This window comes from Oratosquilla oratoria, chromosome 9, assembly GCF_046742065.1.
Source record: "Oratosquilla oratoria isolate Oo_2021 chromosome 9, ASM4674206v1, whole genome shotgun sequence".
Lineage (NCBI taxonomy): Eukaryota > Metazoa > Arthropoda > Malacostraca > Stomatopoda > Squillidae > Oratosquilla > Oratosquilla oratoria.
The window spans coordinates 56,594,408-56,604,407 of record NC_134785.1 but is presented as its reverse complement, the minus strand read 5'-3'; the positions used below and the strand labels follow the sequence as shown (position 1 = coordinate 56,604,407).

At 34.6% G+C, this 10,000-nt stretch overlaps 1 protein-coding gene across 2 annotated transcripts in view; it reads right to left on the bottom strand.

Annotated features, from left to right (window-relative positions):
* LOC143028436 (putative sodium/potassium/calcium exchanger CG1090) overlaps nucleotides 1–10,000 on the bottom strand; it is a 384,909-nt gene that overhangs the window by 210,903 nt on the left and 164,006 nt on the right. The window lies entirely within an intron of this gene.

Here is a 10,000-nt window from a genome sequence, read left to right as displayed (position 1 = left end):
TTCCCAATAAATTTGCTTAGATAATCCAACACAATATAATATTAATGTTCAAACAATAAAACAATAATAGGCAACTTAACATCGAACAACCAGTCTGGAAAATATGTACGTTTTTTGACATGAATGCATTTCCTTATCACTTGATAAAGATATGTTTGTATTGTGAGAAAGAGTATTTTTTGTGAAAAAAAAATACTTCTCACGAGAAAGAAGATAATTTTCCATGCGAAATGAGAAAGTTCTCATAAAAAGAATATAATTTTTGTGAGGTGAATTCCTCGTGAGAAAACAAACGCATCATGGAAAGTGAGTAAAATCCCTTTTCGTGAGAAAAAAATATAACTTTGCTCGTCAAATGACAACTTCTCGTGAGTAGGATATAATTTTTCGTGAGAGATGAATTTCTCCTGATAAAACAGACAACAATTCGTAAAAAATATAGTACTTCTAGTGATAAAGAAGATAATGCTTCATGTATGGAGAAAGACGACTTTTCCTGAGAAAGAAGGAGTGAAATTCCTGTGATGGAAGAGATAGCTTTTCCGGGCCTTGCAAGCCGTGAGTCGTTTACAAGAGTGATATGTCTCCATTTGATTTATGATGTATATACCGTCATGACAGAGTCTATTTAACTAAAACTCAATTTTCATATGTTTATGAGATTAAAGAATCGGACATTCGAAAACGTATGAAATTGGCAGTTAAGTACAAGAGTGATATGTCTCCATTTGATTTATGATGTGTCTACCATCAAGGCAGAGTCTATTTCACTAAAATTAAATTTTCATATGTTTACGAGATTAAAGGATCGTACATTTGAAAACGTATGAAATTGGCAGTTGTCGACTTAAAAGAAACAGCATATGAGGACGGAACATATTTCAGTACGACGTTTAGTTCGTTATAGCTTTATTAATTGTTTATGTTGATAGACACTTAAAACATTTTGCCAGCCTTGACGAACTCTTTCTACCATCAGAAAATCAAATCTTACTTGCGTTTTTAGTTCATTTATTCTGTTTAACTGGGTTATCTATAAAATCTACCTGTAGTTTTCATAAGACCAGGTAGTAAAATAAGTAAAACTCTACTTTTTATCCTTAGAAAGCGTTTGCCAGGGCTGTCGAAAGATTGTCGAATTATGTCCTTCTCCCATAGTCAAGGGATAATGGACCAATTATTAGTTACTGTATGAAGTGGTCCTTCTAGACCAGCGATGCCCAAACTATGGGTCGCGACCCAAACACGGGTCGCGAAGTGTTCAAGAATGAGTCGCGAGACCTTGTTAGAAAAAAAATAATTTCAATCAAAAGCTTCCCTACACTTGTGTTTTCGATAAAAGAAGACTTTCGAAATTGCTTTTTGATGCTTGGGTCGCCAGATCTGGATTTGGGTCGCGGCCAAAAAAAGTTTGGGAACCACTGTTCTAGACGAAGGTTGAAGAACATCATCCCTTTTACTCGTCTACAAACCCCATCAACACTCTCAAGTCTTCCTGGAGGTGCAGTTTCTAATCAGCAAGAATCATTATTATTACTATTATTACTATCATTATTACCATTGTTATGATTTTTATTATTAGAAAAGGTGGTGGAGGGTAGTGGAATGGGTGGGAATATGTGTGGAAGCAGAAGTGGATGGAATGAACATGAGAGGGCGACCAAGGATGAGATGGATGGATGGGGTAAAAGGGCCACTGAGAAAGAGGGGGATGTCTGTTGAGGAAGGAAGTGAGAAGACAGAAGATAGGGGTGAGTGAAGAATGGTTGTGTATGGATGATGTTGTCATGCATGGAAGGGAGTGGGTGTGGCATGGGGGAATGAGGGAGTATGTGTGAATATTTTGACGCAGCCTGAAGAGATTTCTACTCGTCTTTTCTTTTTCTGTATGAGGGGACGGAGATGGAGGGCGGGTTGCCGATTGAATGAAGCGGCTGTGCTGTGAATGTGCTGTATCTTGCTGCATTGCTTCTGACCCAGGACAGTAGGCGAGATGCAGGAATGACCCATCATCCAGGAGGAGTCAAGAAAAGAGGGAGGGAGGGGGCGGTGAATGGGAGTGGAGTATGCGGAGATGAAATGGGTGGGAGTGGATTTATGCCTTTGACATTGGTTACCTCCCTTGTAAGGGGGAACAAGCCATTGATGTATATATATATATATATATATATATATATATATATATATATATATATATATATATATATATATATGTTTATGTATCTATTATAATTATCATTATTGCTCTTATTATCATTATGATTATCATTATCATTATTACTATCATCAGTACTATTATAATTTCTATCATTATTATTATTATCATCATCATCATTACCATCATCACTGTCACCATTTACCTACCATCTAGAGATAACCTATAGTGTAATTAAGCCCTAATTAATCACATCAAGCTCCGAACAAGTTTTGATGACCTCGTGATGATTATGTATGCTATAACCGTATTTCACCATTTCTGTAAAGAGTAAACTAGAGGTCCTGCCACGCTCCCGGGTAGAATTATGTAGAAATAAATATTAACAAAGGGATTACAAAGGCGGAGCATGCCGACAGGAGACCTTTTGATCCATATCTAGGTCGGATGCGAAAAAAAAAATATCAACAATAAAATAATATATAAAAACTATGATAATGTGAATACTAAATAAAATACATAAATAAATGTATAGGTATAGTGAAATAATAAACAAACAAATAAATAATATATAATGATAAATTGACAGATAACTAATAATAAATGAGAATCAGACAGACAAATGATAACAAAACAAAAACAAAGATGAATAGAGTGCCTTGGCGGCAAACAGAGGCGTGCAGTACAGATGAAGTGAACAGGTTGTATGCAGCCAGCTTACAATGAAGTGTTCCACTCGGGGTGGGAGAGGTTAATCTAGTTGGATTTTAATCCCTTCATCACCAGATATGAATGATATAGCTTGACGGCAAGCATAATAAAAGAAAAAAAATCCACTTGGTACAGATGGGCCTTGATTTTTTTTTTTTTTTTTTTTTTTTTTTTTTTTTTTTTTTTTTTTTTTTTTTTTTTTTTTTTTTTTATAAAGAATCCCTACCATCGTGAAGGAGATAATGAACAAAAATAGTGTGATGGTTGACGGTAAATACGAGGTCCATAACAAATATCAAGCTGTGGAGCTCACTATCAGCTGTACCAATGGGATATTCACTCTTCTCAAGTAAGAGTTCTCAAGTCTATTCCAATGGCTTCTCTTCTCTTATGCAGTCAACATATTGCGGAACTTTTGTAACGCCCTTACGAACCAGCTCACACAGCATCATTCTATTACCGGAGATTATTTTCCACTAAAAAAGGGAGTGATGATAATTTGAAATTATACTGTCACTCCTTTCTACCGTGCTCCTCAAATATCTTCTTTTATACTACCCTCTTTGGACCAATAGTGTCCCTAAGAATAGAGGCGCTGGTTTCCGGCGACAAAACACAAAGTAATCTGCTCTTCGTCCTCTGGCATATGGGACATCAATGGCAGTGCATCATTTTTCTATGTTTTCGAACGATAAATTGCTGCAGTTCTTATATTTTTTGTTATCATTTTGTAAATGGGCCATTTATAAGTGAGCTGTCGTCATTCTTGTTTTTTGTATGACCAGCATTGCTGCTATTTAGCTGTTGTGGTTGTGATATTGTGGTCGTGGCTGTGGTGGTGTGGTATTGTAGCTGTGGTTGTGGTGTTGTGGTATTATGGAGTTATGGTTATGGTTATGGTAGTGTGGTGTTGTGGTTGTGGTGTTGTGGTTGTGGTGTTGTGGTTGTGATTATGTTTGTGGTTCTAGTTGTGATTGTATTGAGGTTGTAGTTGTGGCATTGTGACTGGTGTTGTAGTTGCATTGAGTTTGTGGTTGTGTTGTGGCTGTAGTTGTAGTGTTGTGATTCTAGTGTTATGGTTGTGGTTATAGCTCTATTGTGGTTGTTATTGTGGTTGTGGTTATGATTGCAATGTATATGAAGACCTAACGTTTATGAAGAGAGGGGAAGTCGGAAGCTGCTTCGTCGGCAGAAGACATGTAGCCGGCATGGACGGACGGAATTACTCGTAAATATGTAGCGTTTGTACCGTATCCTAGCGTCTTTGTTCATTAGTAAATTTGCTTGAAGCAAGGTTTTTTGTTTTTTATTTCCGACAAGAAAAAGTAGAAACTAGATCGGAGGAAGAATAGCGTTGTAACTTACGAAACAGTACAATTGAAGCCCATATTGATTATAAAATCAATCAAATCCGCGCTCAATAAGACCGTGTATATGACCAAATACAAGAATCTTGTCTGACGTCATCGATGACGTTAGTAGGACGAGACTAAAGTGGTCGATAATCAAATCAAATCAGCCATTCTGAGTCCACTGCTGAACAAAGGCCTCCTTTATAGCATTCCATGATTCACACGACCGCGCCAACCTCTGCCACGTCACTCCTGCAAACTTCTCAATCTCGTCTCTCCACCTTCTGTCTGGTCTCCCTCTTCCACGCTTCCCATCTCGCGGCGTCCACTCAGTAACACTCTTGCTCCATCACTCATTAGTCGTTCGCACTAACTTACCTGCCCAATTCCACTTCCTCTCTTTCACCGCCTCCACAATATCTTTCACTCTAGTCTGCTCTCTCACCCAACTTGCTCTCTTTCGGTCTCTCAGCGTTATTCCCTTCATTGATCTCTCCATTCTCCTCTGTGCAGTCCTTAGCTTTGTTTCCATCGCCTTCGTCAGTTTCCAAGTCTCACACCCGTAGATTATTGCTGGCAGAATGCACTGATTGTAAAATTTACGTTTCACGATAAAGTAGAATCTAGGGCATTGATCTCTCCGTTCTCCTCTGTGCAATCCTTAGTTTTGTTTCCATCGCCTTTATCAGTTTCCAAGTCTCACACCTGTAGATTATTGCTGGCAGAATGCATTGATTGTAAACTTTACGTTTCACGATAAAGTAGTAGAATCGAGAGCGAGGTGCAAAAATGAGGGATGTTTATGCCCCACTCTTATAGTGTTGGTTATACCCGGCAAACTTCCAAATCGATATTGATCGCATTGCATTGATTGTAAACTTTACGTTTCACGATAAAGTGATAGAATCGAGAGCGAGGTGCAAAAATGAGGGATTACAAAGGATTACAAAGGCGTAGCATGCCGACAGGAGACCTTTTTATCCATATCTAGGTCGGAAGCAAAAAAAAAAAAAAAAAAAAATCGTATTAATAATAAATTAAAACTATAATAATGTAAAAATAACAAAATACATAAATGCATAGGTATAGTTGAATAAGAAACAAAAAGGTAAATAGTAAATGATTATAAATTGACATATAACTAATAATAAATGAAAATCAGACAGACAAATGATAACAAAACAAAAACAAATAATATAACATAAATTATAATCATTACAGCATCTTACTTAGGTATTTATCTAAATGATTCTTAAAGCTTCGAACTGAACTACATTGCACTACCTGTGCAGGAAGTTTATTCCATTCATTAACTACACGGTTGGCAAAGTTGTTTCTACCTACTTCCAAATTGAATCTATTTCCGGACAGTTTGAGACCATTGTTTATGCCCCACTCTTATAGTGTTGGTTATACCCGGCAAACTTCCAAATCGATATTGGTTATTTATACCTTCAGATCTCGGGGATTTTCCCTCGACTGAAACAATTGCCTGGCGGCCCATAGGGTAAGAATACAAGTCGAATCAAAAACTTGAAAGGTTAAGAAACTACAATTCTTAGAAAAGAAATAGAAAAAAAATAATAATAAAAAAAATAAAAGGAAAATAGTTCGTCTTCATTGTTATCATATCTCCAATGTTTATAATATAAAAAGATCGTGAGTTATCTAAATCGCAATTATCTGGCACTAAGAGCTGACCACAATTATTTAATGTTTCGGGTTAAGCTGTTTAATGTCCTAGATTAAGCTCTTTGGTGTTTCGGATTAAGTTATTTAATGTCTCGGGTCAAATCATTCTCATGAAAAAGAAAATAAGTTGCGAGAATGAGTCATTACAGGAGGCAGGAGCCAGAAAATCGCTCAAATAATTCCTCTTGCTGCCGGAGATGTATAGTTGAAGGAGAGACAGGGTCGTGTGATGAAAAATCACATAACAGTTGGTCATCCCATCCAACTGCATCTAACTCTTCAACTGAATGAAATTGCTTTCCTGCGATTGGAATAGAATTTGTAAGTCTCTTTTTTCGTTGTGAAAGGGTTTGTATTTTTTTTCTCTCAGATTGAGGCGCCATCTTTCGCCTGTCCTTTGGTCGTTAGCCATTTAGAAAACGCTGCTGTACAAGAGCTTTTTTTAACCTTTGCTATGTTACACCTATAATTAATTTTCCTCGTCTCTTTGTCCGGTTTCACACACACACACACACACACACACACACACACACACACACACACACACACACACACACACACACACACACACACACACACACACACACACACACACACACACACACACACACACACACACACACACACACACACACACACACACACACACACACACACACTACCGAATCAAAGCACACACACACACACACCTCATACACATCAAAACCCATTGAAAGCCCCCTCCTATTTCTGAACAACGTTGTTACATGGTCATCCCTGCTCCCCGCCACGCAGCTCGCCCCAAGGGAAATGCAGTGAGGCACAATATTCTTACAGTGGTTCCCGACAGCCGAAGCAGATAAGAACATCCCATCGGGATGTTCTTATCTCTTTATCCGTTTATAGTCCCTTCCCTGCTCAACAGATATTCCTCATATTTATAGATTTCAATTAATATATAATATATGATATATAATATATATATATATATATATATATATATATATATATATATATATGTATGTATGTATGTATGTATGTATCTATATACATATATATTCGTTGGAAACTGGTATGTTATTACACATTTATAAATGTTTACTATAAACCCAATATCGGAGAAATAATATCGGAAGTACAGGAAAACTGTATATTTCGACTACTATCTGTAGTCCTCTTCATTCTGCTGAAGAGGACTACAGATAGTAGTCTGAGAAAGCAAATAAGATTCTGGGATTGATTGCGCGATCTTTTGATTTCAAAAGTCCATCACTCATTAACAAGCTATATAAATCGTTAGTTCGTCCACATTTGGAATATGCTGTTTCCGTATGGTCACCGAATCTCATTAAAGACATTGACAGACTGGAAAAAGTACAACGGCGAGCCACAAAACTGATTCCAAATATCAAAAATAAATCATACGAAAATCGACTTAAGCACATGAATCTGTTTTCCCTAAAAAAGCGTAGACTCAGAGGTGACTTGATACAGGTCTTTAAGATTTTAAAGGGAATTGACAACATCAAAAGTGACAAAATTTTCACATTGAATGAGAATCAGACAAGAAACAATGGTCTCAAACTGTCCGGAAATAGATTCAATTTGGAAGTAGGTAGAAATAACTTTGCCAACCGTGTAGTTAATGAATGGAATAAACTTCCTGCACAGGTAGTGCAATGTAGTTCAGTTCGAAGCTTTAAGAATCATTTAGATAAATACCTAAGTAAGATGCTGTAATGATTATAATTTATGTTATATTATTTGTTTTTGTTTTGTTATAATTTGTCTGATTCTCATTTATTATAAGTTATATGTCAATTTATAATCATTTACTATTTACCTGTTTGTTTGTTATTCAACTATACCTATGCATTTATTTATGTATTTTATTTGTTATTTTTACATTATTGTAGTTTTAATTTATTATTAATTTTATTTTTTTTTTTTTTTTTTTTTTTTTTTTGCATCCGACCTAGATATGGATCAAAAGGTCTCCTGTCGGCATGCTCCGCCTTTGTAATCCTTTGTAATATACAGTTTTCCTGTCCTTCCGATATTATTTCTCCGATAGTGGGTTTATAGTGAATATATATTCGTAATATTATAGAAGAGGGCCATGTGCCATTATGAACATGAATTGTCAAAACTTTCGGATTTATAGGTTCCTGGCACTGGCCTGGAGTCCCTGAAGATGTATGTATTCCAAATAAGTACTAGACAGCGGTATCTGCAATTCTAAGTAATACATATATTCCATGAGGATGCAGAAGTTGGGGGATTCTGACTTTCTGCGCTTACTTTCCTCATCTTTCTTTTAGCATTCCTTGAAACTCTAACGTAAACATTTCATCAGATGTCCCATACCAAAGGAAAGCGAGATAGACATACATATAAATGAATTACTCAATAAATAGATAGATAGATAAAAATAATTAAGAATATATAAATATACAATGTATAGGTAGATAAACAAGTGAATAGTTAAATATATAAATAGATTAAGAAATAAGTAAATAAATACATAAATGAATAAACGAATAAACAAATGAATAAAGTGGAAATAAATTAATAAATTGATAAATTATTAATTTAATCAATAAACGAATATATATGTGAATAAATTAATAAATAATTATATTGACAACAGGTGGACAAATAAACGACTAAATAAATAGTCAAATAGATAAAGTTTAATCAACAGATATATAGATTGATAAATAAGTGAATCATTTACTAACTAGATATATAATTAAATGAATAAACAAGTGAATAGAAAATGATTAGATAAGAGGGAAATAGGCAAACAGTCAAATAAACAAGTAAATGAGTAAATGAATGAATAAATAAATAAAATAAATAAATAAACAAATAGATATATAGATAAGTAAATATATAAATAGATATATAGATAAATAAATACATGAATGATAAATATATAAATATGTAAATAAATAAATGTATAAATAGATGAATGAATAAATAGATAAATAGATGAATAGATAAAAAACTGAATCAAACAATCAATCATTCAATAGATGAGTAAATGAATAAGCAATCATAAAATAATAAATACGAAAAGAAAAATTAATGAATAAATAGATGTATGAAGACATAAATACACAAATGAGTAAATGTATAAATGAATGTTAATAAATGAAATTAATAAATAGATAAATATATCAATTTTAACAATAATCGTCAGATGATACTAGAAATATCTAAAATGAATACTAGCCTGTAGATCTTTGATAGAAATTACAAATTTTACGGAAACAAAAAATCCGCTTCGTGATCGCAGCCTGACAAAACAGACAATCCGTTGGGTGACATCGTACATCTGGCAAGATGATAATTTCTTGTTATGGTCGACATTATCGTTAAATGGTTTCAAACAAGTTTGAAATATTACATCTTTTTGAAGGCAATTTATTTTATTTATTTATCTATTTATTCATTCTTTTTATTATTAGTTCCGAGACTTTAATCAATCTCCTCTAGCTTCGATATGGTAATCTGTTTAGATTTTTTTTCGAAATAACTTTTTTCATAATAGACTCGGTTATCTATCAATATTACGATCACCCCAGAAGTAAGAAGAGACTTGATATCGACATTGAAGAAGCCAAAGAATTCACGCAAGAGATTTTTAACCCAATTTACTAAGAGCTCCAAATCTTTCAATGGATTAAATCAATTGATGAGAATTTTTTTCCTAGCCTCCTTATTCACTTCCTTGATCCTTTATTACTCCTATCGCGGTATGTGAGAAAGGAAGGAATACTGTTATCAAGCGAGAATATTTTAGCACTAAAATTCCTTTTTATCACCCGTGAAGGAGAAGGCGAAAGTTGCTCGTATAGTCAATTGAGTTTCTTGGTGTAAAAGACTGGCGGAATTTGTTTCGATTTTTTCCTCGATAATTCTTCCCTCTTCGGAAAGAGTAACAAAATATAATGGCAAAGAAGGAAACACGGTGATGGTAATTATGAAGAAGAGTTATAAATGAGAGAGATAGGGAAGAAGAATCGATATGTTGTCAAAAAAGAATAAGAATTAGAAACGAGATACAACGAAGACAACAGTGACAACGACGGCGAGCGAAGACTAC